Raw genomic sequence first — 9,422 nt, 5'->3', positions numbered from 1 at the left:
TGGAGATGGGTGATGGCTGCCTCCAGGGAAAGACTCAGCAATGCTGGGAAGCTAGCGGTGTGGGTTGACACAACTGTGGCAGAGTTCATATTCTGTCCACTGTGCATTCTGGGACCATGGTGCGGACTGGCCGAGTGGACTTTGGTCCAAACCCTGCTGTGTGTCGGCACACAACAGCAACATGGGCTCTGTGGACAACTTAGACCGGCGCAACACCTTTGATGAAAGTCCTCGCAGGACATTCAAGTGGTAGCGTGAGCTGTTTTTTTTTATGTGTTGGATGTGGCTGTGTTCAACAGCTATGTGGTCCAGCGTCAGCTCACAGGGCAGGAGAGGACATGTCCAGCGTCAGCTCACAGGGCAGGAGAGGACATGTCCAGGGTTGGTCCACCGTCAGCTCACAGGATGACACGAGAGGACATGTCCACCGTCAGCTCACAGGAGAGGACATGTCCAGCGTCAGCTCACAGGGCAGGAGAGGACATGTCCAGGGTTCAGGGAAAACATGACATGCCAGTTCCTCACTGCCAGAAGGCCCTCAACGCTGGACACTCCCCTCAACGCTGGACACTCCCCTCAACCCTGGACACGCCCCTCAACCCTGGACACTCCCCTCAACCCTGGACACTCCCCTCAACCCTGGACACGCCCCTCAACCCTGGGCACTCCCCTCAACCCTGGGCACTCCCCTCAACGCTGGACACTCCCCTCAACGCTGGACTGCCAGACAACAACCAGGCGTCCACAACTGCGGAAGGCCACGAAGTACATGTGTGTGTCCTGTGATGTCTGAAGTACGTGTGTGTGTGTGTGTGTGTGTGTGTGTGTGTGTGTGTGTGTGTGTGTGTGTGTGTGTGTGTGTGTGTGTGTGTGTGTCCTGTGATGTCTGAAGTACATGTGTGTGTGCTGTGATGTCCCACTGTGTGTGACTCCCTGTGTGTGTGTGTGTGTGTGTGTGTGTGTGTGTGTGTGTGTGTGTGTGTGTGTGTGTGTGTGTGCTGTGATGTCCCACTGTGTGCGACTCCCTGCTTTGAGGAATACCACACCCTGTCTGGAAAAGACAAAGAAAACATAGATAAGTTAATGTCCCAAAACGAAATTTTGCCATTCAAAGTAATGAAATGAAAACTGTCATTGTTCATGTTCCTGTGTCCATGCCCACGTGTGTGTGTGTGTGTGTGTTTGTGTGACTTTTCACAGTTGTACACACTTTTTGTCATTTAGCATAACTTTTCCTCAAAATTCAGTATTAGAAATTTACAACAACATTCACATCCAACAATATGTCTGTCCAGCAGCTAAATTGGAGGCCATCTTGGAAAATGGCGGCCATTTTGGAAATGTAAGTGGCAAACGTTCTCTATTTAATGAATGACCCCAGAGGGATAAATCTACCAAATTTTGGTGCTTGTATCCACTTTTGAACGATTGTTACAGTTATCTGCCCCACTAATAGGCTAGCATAGATGAAAGCTGTGCGTTGTTGAATAATCTAACCTCAACAGAGTTGTTTTATTACAGTGCCTGCAGTGAGTAGGCGGAAGGCCCTTGCCTTACTTCTAATCCTCCAGAGAATAAAAAAGAGGAAACAAACTTGGGTGACCGCAATCAACCAGAGCAGGCGAGAGCAAGGGGCATTCTACCACCTGGTGGAGGAGTTGCGTTTTAACGCCGAATATCATCGAGCGTACCTGCGAATGACACCATCGCAGATGGACCACATCCTGTCACCGATTGGTGCAGATCTCCAGCGACAGGGCACCAATTACAGACTGGCAGTCGAACCAAAGCAAAGACTTGTGGTTACACTGAGGTAGGCCAACACACCAGGCTTTTCCATGATTATTATGCATGGGCAACTAGTAAAAATAATAGTTTCATTATGTATGTAGACATTATATTTACAGCTCTTGGTAGCATGTTTGTTAATGTCACAACTAAGTGACAAAATTGGTGTTTTGGGGAGAGAGCAGGGTGGTCCTCAATGGGCCTCTATTTGGAGGCCCCAGGCCCAGGGGGGCACTGCACCGCCTTTACTTACTCCATTAATTTCAGACAAACTGCCAGGGCTTAGGTGTTGACAAGTTACAGAGAAACACACAGGAAATACTGATTTACAAAGGCAATTTATTGTTTGTGACACAACACAATAAGTCTGTAAAGTGAGGGATGGGTGAGGGCACAGTACTTTCACCACATCCCCCCCCCCCCCCAAGTCTCCTCACTTCTTGGTCTGTACCTCATCTGTACCTGTGCATGCGAGTGTGGTGCATACAATGGTTGGCTCTGGTGGGATGGCTGGGATGTCTGATCAAACATTGCCCTGTTAGAAGGTCTCCAGGGTGTCCATGACCAGGGCCTCATTAGACCAGGGCCCTGCTTCTGCGCCTGCCGGTGCCCTTGGTCCAGGTCATGGACACCCTGGAGACCTTCTAACAGGGCAATGTTTGCCCTTAACTTACCCCCCGCCACTTCATTTGTTGAGCAAGGGCACCAGACTGAAGGGCAAAATGTAACATTTTATCCTCTTCCTGTGGCACACGATGAAACATCTGTTGAGGAGGTTCCTGGACCATAGCCAGCAGCCTATCCTCCAATGACACTGCAGGTGCTGAGGCCCTCTTGCGCGCGGCAGGTCTGTTGTAGGGCTGCTTGATTATGGAAAATAAATGATTATCACGATTATTTTAATCAACTTTGAAATTACAATTATTTAACACGATTATTTATTAGGTTTGGAAAACAATGACCTACCCTGCTGGTTGAAAATGTTGATCTGGTTGGGAGTGTTGGTCGTTTTTATCCCGCACATCCTCTCCATGGCTCAGGTCCAATGCCTCCCGATCTTCAACGTCAACCTGGTCAAGGCTGCTTCTAGAGCTAAAACATAAATTAAATGCACAGGTAAATGTATGCTGATTCTTGAAATGAGAAAACATTTCAGTTCTTTAGAACTTGTGCCATATGTAAAATAGTGTGCTGGGTATCAGTGAGCCATCACTGCCTTTCAGTGTTTGCACTGTACCTCCTGGGTTGAAGGTGGGGAACAAGGAAAGAAAGGGCTTGGGAGTATTTCCACTCCTTTTGGGGTCCTGCTTGTAAGAGAAAAACAAGTTTATTGATGTCACCAATGTTTAGTCATCAACAAGCAGTTCAGTTGAAGTTCAATGTCAAGCAATTTAGATCAGAACAGTAAACAGATTATTAAGTAATTTCACCATGCTAAGGAAAGAGGCCTATTACCCTGAGGTGTCGCTGCTGGTGTGACATTGACAGGGCCAGCACGAGCCAGCAGTGACAGTGGCCGTAAACTACAATCACTTAGGGCAGAAAGATCACCACGGGACATGAACGAGATAAGATTAATAGCTGAACTGTGAGAATTGGACTTTTCACACTGAGACCTCATTGTTAAGGAGTTAGTTAGAAACAGCTCCTCAGGGGATTCATGCTTAAGCAACATAGTGGCGACTAAGGGTTAAAAGGAGGATCTGTGTACCATGATATCAGAATGCATTCTCCAGTTGTGGGTGACGGAGCTCTTGTGTGAACTCACCTAAGACTGATCTTGTACTCTTTTAAAACTCAGTAAACTCAACTCAAACTTATTGCTCTGTGTGGCGGTCCTTACTTTGATTCTCTGCAACCAACACGTAGATAAAAGTTAATTTAACATGCTGCTGATCCACTCCGTGGTTGAACTTTTTTTTTTGAAAATTGGTCCCTTAGGTCCTTCCAGCGACATTGGCACTTCACAACTGTTGCCACAACTGACATAAATTGCCAGATAATTGAATAACAGACATTTTTTTTAAAGTAACAATAACTCATGTATGTTGTACACCAGTTAACAAATTATCTCTTTTCCTACAGATTCCTTGCCACCGGAGAGTCCTTTAGGAGTCTGGCTTTTGCCTACAGGCTAGGACGCAAAACTGTGGCAGACTCTGTCTAGATGACATGTAGGGCAATTTTCATCAAGAGGATGGAGACCCAAATGCCGAGACCAACCGAGGCAGCATGGAGAGATATAGCAGAGCGCTTTTGGGGAAGATGGCAATTCCCAAATTGCATCGGAGCCATAGACGGGAAACACATAGTCATCCAAGCTCCAAAAAAAGTAATGTAGCCAGTTTTAATTTTAATTATAAAAAAAAAACATTCTCAATCATCTTGTTGGCACTAATGGATGCAGATTCAAGATTTAGAATTGTTGAAGTTGGCGATTTTGGCCGTGCTAGTGACGGTGGGGTGTTCGCCAATTCAGCACTGGGGAGGGGAATGAATGAAAAAAGTTGAAATGTGCCAGAAGACGCCCCCCCCTGCCTGAATAAGGTCAGCACGGTGACGTGCCTTTCATGATGATAGGGGATGCTGCGTTTCCTTTAAAACGCTACCTCATGAGACCCTACCCTGGCAGCAACCTTTCAAGGCCAAAGAAGAACATTATTACAGGCTATCAAGGGCAAGAATGACTGTGGAGTGTGCGTTGGGCATTCAAGAATGACTGGAGTGTGCGTTGGGCATTCAAGAATGACTGTGGAGTGTGCGTTGGGCATTCAAGAATGACTGTGGAGTGTGCGTTGGGCATTCAAGAATGACTGTGGAGTGTGCGTTGGGCATTCAAGAATGACTGTGGAGTGTGCGTTTGTCATTCAAGAATGACTGTGGAGTGTGCGTTTGTCATTCTTGCTGCCAGGATATGCATGCTGCCGTGTCATGTAGACACGATAGTCATGGCAGCATGTGTGCTCCACAATGATTTACTCAACCCTGGTGACAGAGAGCTGATCGAGGGTCAAAGGGACGGAGAAATGAATCTACAGAGTGTCAGACACACATGGGTGGCAATAGAGGACCCAGGGAAGCCCTTCACACTCGGGAGTTGCTCTGTGAATTCTTAAACTCCCCAGAAGGAAGTGTAAATAGTGTACATAATCTGTAAATAAGTTTGGACGAAATGATGAACATTGTACATATATTTTTTTGTAAATATCTATTGACTATAAACTGGGCAATCTCTCTCTCTGTCTGTTTCCCTGGCTCTCTCTCGCTCTCTCTCTCTCTGTATGTTTCCCTGGCTCTCTCTCTCTCTCTCTCTCTGTCTGTTTCCCTGGCTCTCTCTCGCTCTCTCTCTCTCTGTCTGTTTCCCTGGCTCTCTCTCTCTCTGTCTGTTTCCCTGGCTCTCTCTCGCTCTGTCTGTTTCCCTGGCTCTCTCTCTCTCTCTCTGTCTGTTTCCCTGTCTCTCTCTCTCGCTCTCTCTCTTTGACTGTTTCCCCCTCTCTCTCTCTCTCTCTCTGTCTGTTTCCCTGTCTCTCTCTAGACATTTTTGGTTTTGAATGTATTTTCATTAAAGCTTTCTTGTTGACAATATGTTTCATTTTAATCTCTGTTTCCACTTAAAAATACATTCTCAGAATTAGCAATAGAATAATATGTAATATTGTGTTAATATGCAAATAAGCTGCGCATGCGCACAATATGCAATTCTGAGAGAGGTAATTTTGCCTGCGAATACAAAGTTCTAATATTTTGCTGCTATCTAGTCAGGCTGGCCTCGCAGGCGCTGTGTGAGTGGAGAGGAGACGACGACAGCCCTGGCTGTACTCAGCTCCCGTGAGATCGGTTGTAACGTGAACTGCAGAACGGGATATGTGAGATGCTTTTTCAGTGCTTTGTCAACACAGTAATCCACCAAATGACAACAAAAAGTCGCTAGATTTGTCGCTAGTCGCTTTTTGCTAATTAAGTCGCCAAGGGGGTCTGGAAAGTCGCCAGATATAGCGACAAAGTCCCTAAGTTGGCAACACTGCCTACATGAGGTGTGAGAAGGCCCTCAAAGCTTCCTCCCTGACCAGAGACATATAATAATTAGCATTTAGGTATCCACCCCCCTTTGCTTTTCAAGAGTTAAAAGACTTTTCCCTAGAGACAGTCAGTGAAAGAGATTTAGGTGAAACACACTCTGTGAAATCTATTCTCTCTCCTCCTCTGGTGTACATCATTGAAAGAATAAACCTGGACCTTGGTTATTCATCACTCTCTGACTGAGTCTCCAATATTTGGGATATATAAATAATTCCTTTCAATGATAACAACATGCGACCATTTGTACAGGCTATAAGCATTTCCACCAGAGCTGCCGTTCCTAGTAAAGGAGACGGCTGGTCCGACTAAAGCAGAGAGGCCCGAGTCAACTCCAGGTATGTTTCCATTTTAGTGTTTAATTACACATCTACTTAATGCATAGTTGATTTAACTCAGTGTCCTTTACACAACCATGTCACATGTTGTTATCATGCTTATAGCCTGTACAAATGGTCACATGTTGTTATCATGCTTATAGCCTGTACAAATGGTCACATGTTGTTATCATGCTTATAGCCTGTACAAATGGTCACATGTTGTTATCATGCTTATAGCCTGTACAAATGGTCACATGTTGTTATCATGCTTATAGCCTGTACAAATGGTCACATGTTGTTATCATGCTTATCAGTGGCGGCTGGTGGTTTTTAAAGTGAGGGAGGAAGGACTGCGCACTTGGTTGCCATTGGCCTGCTTATTCTGTTGGTGGCATAAGCATGTGAGATACAAGTTGTTTCAGGGTGTTTTTGTGAACTACAGTAGAAAACAGCAGGCAGGGATCAAATTGATACAAAGCTACCAGTGTGGCACCATTGTACTTTGAAAGCTGGTGGACAGCATGTCTTTGGACTAGACAAGGCCAGAAGGAAAGGATGCAAAGCCAATTAGTCAAATCAGGCCTACTCTTGATTTGAAAAACTAAATACAAAATTCTGGGCCTATTTCCCCCCTCAATTACTGAAGCTATTGGTTATTATTTGACTAATTTTATTTTCAGCTGCAATTGTTTTAAGAAAAATTAAGACACAAGACCAAAAGTGATGCCATTTAAAATGCATCATGCTCTGAATCATTCACCAAGTAGCCTAATATGAGGCCAATGCCCAAGTGACAACGTAGGCTAATTAGAATAGATACGAAACACATCGCGTTCTGAAACATTCATTAACAATTTCCATTCAGAATGTCTGCTGAACAAGAACAACTCTTGCATGCCTAGATAGGCAGTTGCATCAATAAGTCTCTTCAAAACCTCCCTATTTTGGCGCACTTTAGCATTGTGGTGCGCGATTTGCAACCGCACACCCTCATCCACGACCTGATCAATTGGCATGGTGCCTAGCAAGGACAACCGAAGTGCTGCGCCAACGTGGTCTTGGCATTTATCATGACGTTTCGTTGTCCAAATTTGTAATGTCGGCGAATCCATTTACAGACCATGTGTGTGATTTACCCATGAGCAAACAGGGCCAGCAGTATAGCCGATTGTTAGTAATGGTACCAGTGAGCCATGAGTATTTCGCATACCAGTTAGCATTAACGGCAGCGGTTTTACCACTGGGTTTAGTGAATTTTTGGAAGTGGTCTCCCTGTTGTTTTCATACTAACCTTCTCTCTGTAGCGAAATGTAGAAAACGGTTTGTTCAATAAAACATGTACAATGTCTTCGTTCTCCATTGCACATATCTTTATTTGCAATATTTCTACAACAATCCAAGGGTGAAGTTCTGTCGATATCCTACAGCAGAATGGTCGAGCCGGGTAACTTCTTTCGCTCTTAATGTGTAATCCCCTCCCTCCAACGCCAAATCCGTTGTTTATTGGTTAAGCGATGTTGGCGCAGACTCAGACGCTAGGGAGGACTTTCCTCCCCTGGGTAATGTAAGTGAATGAGCCCCACGAGCCGCCAGTATCAGAGACCGAATACATGGATCTCAATAGGGGCAAAAGGGAGGACGGCGCTCCGTGCAATAATGTCTGGTTACGATAGGGGGTGCTAATGTTATTTTAACTCAGGGAAACGAACTGTGATGTGGATAGTATTAAATACTGATATCAAACTGCATTTTTAAAGGATTTTAGTCAGTTCAATTTCAGTTCAAGTTTGGGGAGGTTCTTCCTCCGTTTCCTCAATGGAAGAGCCTCCTCTGATGCTTATAGCCTGTACAAATGGTCACATGTTGTTATCATGCTTATAGCCTGTACAAATGGTCACATGTTGTTATCATGCTTATAGCCTGTACAAATGGTCGCATGTTGTTTTCATGCTTATAGCCTGTACAAATGGTCACATGTTGTTATCATGCTGTGTGTACGTGTGTGTGTGTGTGTGTGTGTGTGTGTTCTATGGTGTGTGTGTGTGTGTGTGTGTGTGTGTTCTATGGTGTGTGTGTGTGTGTGTGTGTGTTCTATGGTGTGTGTGTGTGTGTGTGTGTGTTCTATGGTGTGTGTGTGTTCTATGGTGTGTGTGTGTGTGTGTGTGTGTGTACAAATGGAGACGGAGGTTCCGCAGCACTTTACACCTGCGGTCCTATTCGCTCCGTCAGGAATTATTTTCCGATGCTTACCGGCATTGTGCATACATTATGCCTTAAATACAGGCAATGTGAACCCAAATAGTGTGCAGGTGTGTGCGTGTGTGTGTGTGTGTGTGTCAGTGCAGGTGTGTGTGTGTGTGTGTGTGTCAGTGCAGGTGTGTGTGTGTCAGTGCAGATGAGAGAGCTAGAGGGGTGTGTTAACATGCTGTCTCTGGATGTTAACACTCCAATAAGATGATGTAATATAAACTGATTAAATTAACTGATTTCACACTCGTGTTCACTGCATCTGAATTACCTTGGGCTACCACAGCCTCTCAAATGTGTTTCAACAAGATGTTAACAGGTTAATTTATTTGATAAATGACTATATTTATTCTCTACGTTTTCTGCTGACAGAAAGGTGCACACACACACAGTGTACAGCCACACAAAATGCATGCACCTTCAAGCAGTGAAGCTGTGTTTCACTATCACCACCAGTAGGGGGAGGTGGCCACCAGCAGAAGAAGGTGTGTGTGTCAGTAAGTAATGTTGATTTGTTGGTGATAGTCTAGCGGTAGCATGAATTGCTGGAACTAAAATGCAGTTTATAGCTACGTCATGCACTGCCATGTCTTAGAATATCCAAGTATGCGCGCAACCACAAATGAATTTGTTGGTGATGGTGTGGTGGTACCTTCATGTGTGAATGAAGCTAAATATAGTTTAGAGCCTCGTCATGCAACGCCATGTCTCAGAATACCTGAGTTGTCCTGAGTGAAAGTAAAGCAGTGTAACTGAGCACAGCTGTCTCAGTGCAGTTTCTGGCTGTAGGTGTAACCCAGGAAACAGAGCTCTCTGTGGGGGAAACTTCTATTTGCATTGCCAGGCCTGAGTGGGTCTGCTAGTCCCAGAATAGAGCAGCGCTATCGCCAGATGTTCAAGTGTTCTCAAGGGATTTACATTACAAGGAACACATTAGCATGTTCATTATTCAGTTATGACAGTGGTTTTAGTTGCCAACATTTACACCTC

The 9,422-nt window shown here is 45.1% G+C and overlaps 1 long non-coding RNA gene across 1 annotated transcript; it reads left to right on the top strand.

Annotated features, from left to right (window-relative positions):
- The first annotated feature begins 2,560 nt into the window (after nt 1-2,560).
- Nucleotides 2,561-4,504, top strand: LOC116224097. Its single transcript, XR_004165427.2, has 3 exons — nt 2,561-2,635; nt 2,734-2,904; nt 3,874-4,504. It is a non-coding gene; the product is annotated as an uncharacterized LOC116224097 (long non-coding RNA).
- Nucleotides 4,505-9,422: the final 4,918 nt, after the last annotated feature.

This window comes from Clupea harengus, chromosome 16, assembly GCF_900700415.2.
Source record: "Clupea harengus chromosome 16, Ch_v2.0.2, whole genome shotgun sequence".
In the NCBI taxonomy this organism is placed as follows: domain Eukaryota; kingdom Metazoa; phylum Chordata; class Actinopteri; order Clupeiformes; family Clupeidae; genus Clupea; species Clupea harengus.
This window is presented reverse-complemented; position numbering and strand designations above follow the sequence as displayed.